The sequence below is a fragment of the Propithecus coquereli genome, unplaced genomic scaffold (assembly GCF_000956105.1).
Source record: "Propithecus coquereli isolate 6110/MARCELLA unplaced genomic scaffold, Pcoq_1.0 Scaffold478, whole genome shotgun sequence".
NCBI lineage: Eukaryota > Metazoa > Chordata > Mammalia > Primates > Indriidae > Propithecus > Propithecus coquereli.
This window is the reverse complement of record NW_012150596.1, coordinates 1,204,435-1,213,202: the sequence shown is the minus strand read 5'-3', so window position 1 is coordinate 1,213,202 and position 8,768 is coordinate 1,204,435. Positions and strand designations below refer to the sequence as shown.

The window sequence follows — 8,768 nt, the reverse complement described above, 5'->3', positions numbered from 1 at the left end:
AAAAAAAAAAAAAAAAATTCCCATGTTACTGCTCTTGACTTTTTAAATGTAGGTGATCACAATCTCTAAAAAAATCCCCCGTATTTTCAGACTTAAACTTCAAATTACATAAAAATAAGCAAACAATAGTTTAAAGCCTGTACTAATTCTAACCTGAGACATTTAGAAACTGCTATATAATTATCAGTTCTGATGAAAGGAAAACTTAAAGAACAAAGTCCTCCCCAAACACATTCCCACACACTCACAAATCAAAGGGTTACTAGGTAAAAAAAATTATAAATATCTTTCAGTAAATTTGAATATAAAATGACTAAAGTAGTCTTGTATAATATTTTAAATACTCATACTAACACCCTATATTTATATCTGGTAGTCTAATGAAAATCAGACCTGATTTTATTTCTGCTCAATTAGAGGAAATAAAGTAACACCAAAGGGAATTACAATCATTTCTTTTTTTTTTTTTTTTTTGAGACAGAGTCTCACTTTGTTTCTAGGGCTTCCCGGGCTAGAGTGCCGTGGCGTCGGCCTAGTTCACGGCAACCTCCAACTCCTGGGCTCAAGTAATCCTCCTGCCTCAGCCTCCTGAGTGGCTGGGACTACAGGCGCTCGCCACCACACCTGGGTAATTTTTTGTTTCTATTTTAGTTGCTCGGCTCATCTTTTTTATTTTTAGTAGAGAGGAGGTCTCGCTCTCACTCAGGCTGGTCTCAAACTCCTGAGCTCAAGGTATCCTTCCGCCTCGGCCTTCCGCAGTGCTAGGATTACAGGCGTGAGTGGTAAGTAAAGTAAATCATTTATTGTTATTCTCAAATGATTGATCATACTTAATCATGATCATATAATAACTGCTCACTCCTAAACTAAGCACCTTCATCCATTAAAAACTTTAGTATAAACCTTATCTAGTCTATGTGTTTGTTTCTTTAAGACAAGGTCTAGCTCAGACATCCAGGCTGGAGTGCAGCGGCGTGATCATAGCTCACTGCAGTCTCAAACTCCTGGGCTCAAGCAATCCTCCTGCCTCAGCCTCCCAAGTACCTGGGACTACAGGTGTGCACTACCACACTCGGCTAAGTTTGCTTATTTTTTGTAGAGATGAGGTCTCACTATATCACCCAGGTTGGTCTCAAACTTCTGGCCTCAAGTAATCCTCCTTCCTTGGCCTCCCAAAGTTCTGGGAATACAAGTGTGAGCCACTGCACCCGGCTATTCCATATTTTAAAAATAAGCTACAACTCTGCAAAGATATTTTTTAAAAGTTGAAAGTGCAGGAAATTTATAATTTGATTTTCTTAGAAAAAAATGAAGTATAACAACTTCCTAATGTTTAAGCATTTGTCTCACAATGAAACTTCTCTGTTCTAATCATTTTTTCCTGTTACCTTTATTACAGAATTATCACCATGTTTCTTAATATACCCAGGGCTTTCATTCATTATCTTCAAAAGCTTAAAGCACATTTTAACACAATTATATCATGTCACATTTATGTATCATATTCATAAGGTAGCACAGATTCCACTGAGTCCAATCTATTTACAAATAGTGCTACTGATGACTAAAAGAAGGAAAAAGAACATTAATTAATAACACAAAGTAAAATAAGGTAGCACTTACAAAATACATAATGAAGTAAATGAAAAGTAATTGGGCTCATTGCTACCATCGATTTACATAGTTACAAATGTGTAATTTAGTATAGTAATAAATTTATAACTAAGTTATAAATCTATAACTCAGTACAGTTATAAATTTTTAATACAATATAGCTATAAATTCATAACATTTCATCTATCTAGCATCGTTGGGTTCTCTGAATATATAAATTTTTCAGATACCTCAGCCATTCTTAACCTTTTTAAATTACAGAACCTTTTGAGAATAGGATGAAAGCTGTGGCTGCTCTCCCCAGAAAAACGCACATATTCATCACATTCTCTGTCCAGTTTTACAAGGCTTCATTGAGTACCTGGAGTCCATGGAATGCAGATTAAGAACTTGAGAAAATTAAAGCTACCTGCGTTAAGTGCTTTTCTCTTATTATTTTAACCATTTTCATAAGAATCATTCTAAAATACACTTCACTCTTTCCTATTTTAAAATTGGATTGCTTTTCTTTTTATTGTGAGTTGTAAGAGTTTACGTATTCTGGATACTAGAGCCTTCTCAGATACGTGATTTGCAAACATTTTTTTCCATTCTGTGGATTGTCTTCTCACTTTATTTTTTTCTTTTTTTGTTTTTGCTTTTGTTTTTGAGACAGGGTTTTGTTCTGTTGATTGGGATAGCATGTAGTGGCGTCATCATAGCTCACTGCAACCTCAAACTCCTGGGCTCAAGTGATCCTCCTGCCTCAGCCTCCACAGGACCTGGGACTACAGGCACGCACCACCACATCCAGCTAATTTTTCTTATTTTTTGTCAAGAAGTTGCCCAGGCTGGTCTTGAACTCCTGGCTCAAGGGATCCTCCCATCTTGGCCTCCCAAAGTGCTAGGATTACAGGTGTGAGCCACCGTGCCCAGCCATTTTTTTTAAATAGAACACAAGGCAATATTTGTAAGATTTTTACGTCTCTTTCATTTGGGCTGTCAGCTGTCATTATTCCTCCTCCTCATCCTCCTCCTTCTTCTCCATCTTCTTTTCCCCCTCTAATCTGCTAGAGAGCAGGCCTTCCATTTATGGATTAAATAACCAGATTCATTAAAACTATATCTAAAAGAGTATCTTGAAAGTATGAGATTGTAAGAACATTATGACATCTATTCTGGCTCTTCATGGAATATTTTTGCTTATTTCCACGGATCTCAGCTATTTTTCTGATAGTTTACCAGACTGGATTTTGTAAACCACTAAAACAGCAGAATTTGGGTAATCACTTTATTCTTTTACAAAATTCCATATGCTGCTTTTAAAATAATTAAACATTTGCTATCAGCTTTACCATATGTTTAGTTTTTTAACAGTATGTAGAAAATTATCTAGTTTGGGAACAAATATAAATAGCCTTACTATAGCTTTGTAAAACAAGAGAACTGTATCTGCACTAAGTGCAATCTAATCAGAAACCTAGTAACTACAACCTCTATCAGTTATAGTCTTATAAAAGCTACTAGGTAAAAGTTTCTAAAACGAACACAGATAATTAAGAAAGATAGTAATTCTTGGCTGGGCACAGTGGCTCACACCTGTAATCCTAGCACTCTGGCAGGCCAAGGCAGGAGAATTGCTTGAGCTCAGGAGTTCGAGACCAACCTGAGCGAGAGCGCAACCCCGCCTCTACTAAATATAGAAAAAAAAATTAGCTGGGAAACTAAAAACAGTAACAGAAAATTAGCTGGGCATGGTGGAGCATGCCTGTAGTCCCAGCTACTTAGGAGGCTGAGGCAGGAGGATCGCTTGAGCCCAGGAGTTTGAGGTTGCTGTGAGCTAGGCTGACGCCATGGCACTCTAGCCTAGGTGACAGAGTAAGACTCTGTCTCAAAAAAATAAATAAAAAAAAAGAAAAAAAAAGATAGTAATTCTCATCTAGACTACGAAAACTGACAAAGTACTACTGGAAAACAACATAAGAATTGAACTATATTTTAAAATGCAAGCCAGGCACCTTGACATAGCAAGACCCTGTCTCAAAAAAAAAAATGTATATTTGGAGCTTACTATATTTAAAAGAATCTTGATGATTTCTCAAATCAAGTGGAGAAAATATGGCTTATTGAATAAATGGTGTTATGACAACTGACCAGTGTTAGGTTTACTTAGAGTAGGAACCCAAAAAGTATGTATAGGACATAATACTTAGTGATCATAAAGCCTGTGAAACAAAAGCCAAAGGAATTTGGAGAGTCCAAGGTTATAAATATAACTTCAACCACAGACAGCTGCAGGACCACAGACAACTACAGCAATGCCACTGGCACTCCTATCCCCCCTCATAAGGACAAAGCTACCCCCTCCCCTATCTCTTCAGGTGTTACTCACTCCCCGCCCACCCCCGGGAAAAACCCTCTATAAAACCCAAGGCTTTCCCCTCTCGGCATGGACGCTTTTTTGCCTCCACCTGTCTGCACCCAGATGCTCAAAATAAACGGCATTTTGTTACACCTGAGGCTTCATGTGTGTGTCTCTCTCTTGGCTCCGGACATAACAACCAGTGATCTGGGAAAAAATTTAAGTTGGATCCTTAATTCATATAGGAAATATTAATCTTATTTAAAGGTTAAAAATTTAAACCATGAAGATAGTAGAAGAAACCATGGGAGAATTATTTTATAATCTTGGCTGGTATACTTAGAAGCTATAAAAATACTTGATAAATTAGAATAAAAAACAAATTTCCTAAATGGCAAAAAAAAAAAAAAATCATAAGCAAAACCAAAAGACAACCGCAAAACTTGGAAAATACATTTGACACACATCACAGACAAGGAACTAATTTCCTGAGTTAAGAGTTCCCACAGGCCGGGCACGGTGGCTCACGCCTGTAATCCTAGCACTCTGCCAGGCCAAGCCAGGAGAATTGCTTGAGCTCAGGAGTTCGAGACCAACCTGAGCGAGAGCGCAACCCCGTCTCTACTAAATATAGAAAAAAAAATTAGCTGGGAAACTAAAAACAGTAACAGAAAATTAGCTGGGCATGGTGGAGCATGCCTGTAGTCCCAGCTACTTAGGAGGCTGAGGCAGGAGGATCGCTTGAGCCCAGGAGTTTGAGGTTGCTGTGAGCTAGGCTGACGCCACGGCACTCACTCTAGCCAGGGCAACAGAGTGAGACGCTGTCTCAAAAACAAAAAAAATAAAAAATAAAAAAAAATAAATGAGCTATCAAGCCATGAAAAGACACGGAGGAAACTTAAATGCATACTATTGAATGAAGAAAGCCAATCTGAAAAGGCTACATACTCTATAATTCCAACTATATGATATTCGGGAAAAAGTAAAAAACTATGGAGACAGCAAAAAGATCAGTGGTTGCCAGGAGTTGGGGAAGGGGCAGATGAATAAGAGCACAAAGGATTTTTAGGACAGTAAAACTATTCTGTATATTATAATGGTGAATGCATGTGATTATACATCTGTTCAAAACCATAGTATGTCCAGCACTAAGAGTGAACTCTAATGTAAACTATGGACTTTGAGTGATAGTGTTGTGTCAATGTAGGTTCACTGATTGTACCAAATGTACCACTCTGGTGCAGGATGTCAACAGTGGGTAAAGTTTGGGGTTAAGGGGTATACGGGACTCCCTGTACTTTCTGCTCAATTTTGCTGTGAACCCCGAAACTTTAAAAAATAGTCTATTATGGCCGGGCGTGGTGGCTCACGCCTGTAATACTAGCTTTCTGGGAGGCCAAGGCGGGAGGATAGCTGCAGCTCAGGAGTTCGACACCAGCCTGAGCACAGTGAGACCCCGTCTCTCTACCCTAGAAAAAAATAAAAATAAAAAAAATGCATATGAGTATAAATATGAATAGAAAAAAATTAGAATACATGCTAAGATAGCAGCAGTGGTAATTCTTAGATGTTAGAAATTTTTTTTATTTTTGCCTATCTGCATTGTCTAACCTTCCACCATGCATATTGTTGTTTTTGTAATAGTAAAAGTTTAAAAATGAAAGAAACAATCAGGGAGTTGGACACTACTGAATTAGGGAAGTTTGGAGTGTTAAACATAAAAATGAGAGACTTGTTAAAGGACAGAAGGTGCAATCTAAGAATAAAAAGTGGAGCACATTTACAGATGACAGTAACAGTCTAGAAAGAAAGAGCTTACAGAAAAGAAATTCTAGATATTTGTTATGGTTACTGATTTTGTTTCTTTGCTAGGAAGCCTCCCTGAAGTAAGGAATAAAGAGGAGCCAAGACTAACTATCAACAGAGAAAAGGCTAATGTAAAACATAAAAAGAATGCTATTTCTTAAATTACACGTGTTTGGTAAGATGTTGGCTGAAAATACTAGTATCAATACTTCTCACGGGAAATGGCAAGCTCCATGTTTCAGAAGTAAACATGCTGCACCTAGAGCTAGTCTTTATAAACACCTAGAAACTTCCGTTTGGTTAAGTCTGTAGTCAAACCACACTCAGCACTGTCCACAACTCTATAGTGCATTTGTGGTGCCTCCTACCAGAACACTCCCCCACACGCTAGATTAGGCAACTAGAGGTCAGAAAATAAGCCTTATTTATTAATATCTTTTGAATTGATTACTCGCAAAAAAAATCTTTTTGAGTCAGCTTACATTTAAAAAAAAAAAAGGCTACTAAGGAAGGGAGCCAAGAAATTATTAGCAGTTGTGGGGGCACATGGAAGAGGAATTGTGCCAGAAATCTCTGGCTAAAGAAAACTGATGACCATAATAGTTACCACTTATTGAAAGCTTGCTTACTCTGTACCAGGTACTGCTGTGCTTTTCATGCATTGTCTCATTGTATTCTCACAAGTCTCTAGAGGTAAATAATATTATCTTGGTGTTTGCAGAGGGAGGACCCAGGAGCCAAAGAGCATTAACGAGAAATAAAGGGGTAAAAGTGCGAGACCATAGGAGTGAAGGGTGACAGAAGCATGGTGGGGATATATCTAAAAAAGATCACAAATGTGGGTCCAGAAATGGAGATTGTGTTAAGAGGGGAACGAGGGAGGAGGTGGGGAGGGCGTTGTAGATGCTGAGAGGAAAAGGAAGGGGTTGTGGGGGAAGGGGAGGCGCTAGTTGAGGCTGGAGAGGAGCTAAGAGGGAGGTGGAGAAGCAGCCCAAAGGGAAGGGGAGAGGGAGGAGCTTAGAGGGAGGAGGTTAGAGGGAGGAGGAGGAGCTGAAAGGGAAATGAGCAGAGGGGAAGGGACCAGGAGGAGCTGATAGGAGGATGAGGAGAGTGAAGGAGGGGGCTGGGGTCAGGAGAGGAGCCTGGAGGAGGGTAGGAGAAGGAGCTGAGAGGGAAGTGGCAGAACAGAAAGAGGCGCGCTAAGGAGCGCGGAAAGAGGAGAGGGGGAGGAAGCAAGATGAGGGAAGGAGTCTAAATGTAGGGGGAGGAGCCGACAGGGAGTTGGCAGAACAGAAAGGGGCGGGGTGAGGAGCTGAGGAGGGGGAAGGAGAGGAGCCAAGATGAGGGGGCGGAGCCGACGAGAGGGAGGAGCCAAGAGGGTTCGCGGTACAGAAAGGGACAGGGTAAGGAGAAAGGGGAGGGGCCAATATGAGGGGGCGGAGCCTAGAGAAAAGAGGAGGAGGGACCCAAGAGACAAGGGGAAGGGGAGGGGCTGTGAGGAAGGAGGAGATGCTGAGAGATAGTTGGAGAAATCGAGAGGGCGGGAAAGAGATCCAGATCTGCCAAGTGGGAAGCTCAGAGATTGAGAGAACCTGAGACACACCAACAGAGAGGGCATTGGCTTTCTGGGTCCGCCTCAACCAGCTCCCGACCCTGGTCTGCCCCAGTCTGCCCCATGCCCCTACCTGAAGCCTTCCCCTCACATCTCACTCCCTCCCTCTGGTCCTTACCTGGCAGAATGCGGTCTCTCGGTCCGCCTCGAAGAAGTTGACAGGAGCCAACCCAGGAAGGTAGAAAGCCGTGCAGCGGGCCGACTGAAGCCCCAGGACCATCCCCAGCCCCAGCGGCCACCTCAGCTCAGACAGGGAGGGCCACGGGCGTCAGGGGTTGGTTCCCACGCGGAAACCACGAGTACTCATTTTACGAGCCGGCTCAGGAGCTCAGGGACATACACCATGAACGAGATAGGACCCTGTGCAGGGGAGAAACGGAAGTGACAGGGAAGAGCCAAGACCACCTAATGGGACTAGAACTCAAGGGAAGGTCACTTAGTCCGGATAGACACTGGCTTGGAAACCGGTTGCTAGAGCACCCGGCGCGGTTTGTGAGCAAGCGGAGTGCGCATGCGTGCGGGCCCCCACCGCGCCTTCCACCCTCCCCCCCCCCCCCCCACTTGCCCGCCTGCCCTTTCCCGCGGTTCTGGCGAGGTCCAGCGCTCTGCCCCGGGTGCAGTCTCGCTGGGCCCCGGGTGGGGGGTTGGGAAGGGGGACTGGGGAAGGCGGGGGACGCAGGCCGGGGAGGTCTGAGAGGTCTCACTGTCGGAGGGGCTCGCCTCTTCCCGAGGTTGCCTCTCAGTCCCAAACCAGCAGTGTTGCCGCCCCCGCCATCTTCATTTCTGGCTTCAGGGCTTAGGGGGTGCGGCGTTCTAGGGCCACGCGGTCCAGGAGGGTGGCTATAGACACTTGAAATGTACCCGGTACGAATTTGGTGTCCTGTAAGTGTAAAAGGCACACGGGGCTTCAAAGACAAAAAGAATGTAAAATATCTCTAATTCTACTGTTGACATTGAAATGATATTTGCGGTCTTTCGCGTCAAACAAAACATTACTAAAACTAATTTCACTTGTTTGCTGTGTTTATGAACCGTGACTGCTTGGAAATTTAAAATTTCTTAGTATATGGCTTGCATTATACTTCTATTGGACAGCGCTGGTCTAGGGACGGAGGAAGGAAGGGGAAATAACTAAAGAGAAGGGGGGGAAAGGGGTGTGCTCTAGGCTATTGAAAGAAATCTTAGCAGCGGCGATCTTATTTTGCGACCTCTGTAAGAATCCTTGTGACACTTACCTTCTGCTCCTTGTGGTGTCCTATTATGTAAAGTCCTTGCATTTGGACCAAGAGAAAATTGTAGGTATCACAGGACAAAGATAGTAAAAGAGCTTATTATTTCCCCCCTTGTGTCTCAAGAGCTTTGGAGAACAAGAGGTCATTTGTTTACGCCGAGACG

At 42.4% G+C, this 8,768-nt stretch overlaps 1 pseudogene; it reads right to left on the bottom strand.

The window, feature by feature from the left end:
- Positions 1-7,593, bottom strand: part of LOC105819261 — an 85,689-nt pseudogene extending 78,096 nt beyond the window's left edge.
- Between the last annotated feature and the right edge of the window lie 1,175 nt (positions 7,594-8,768).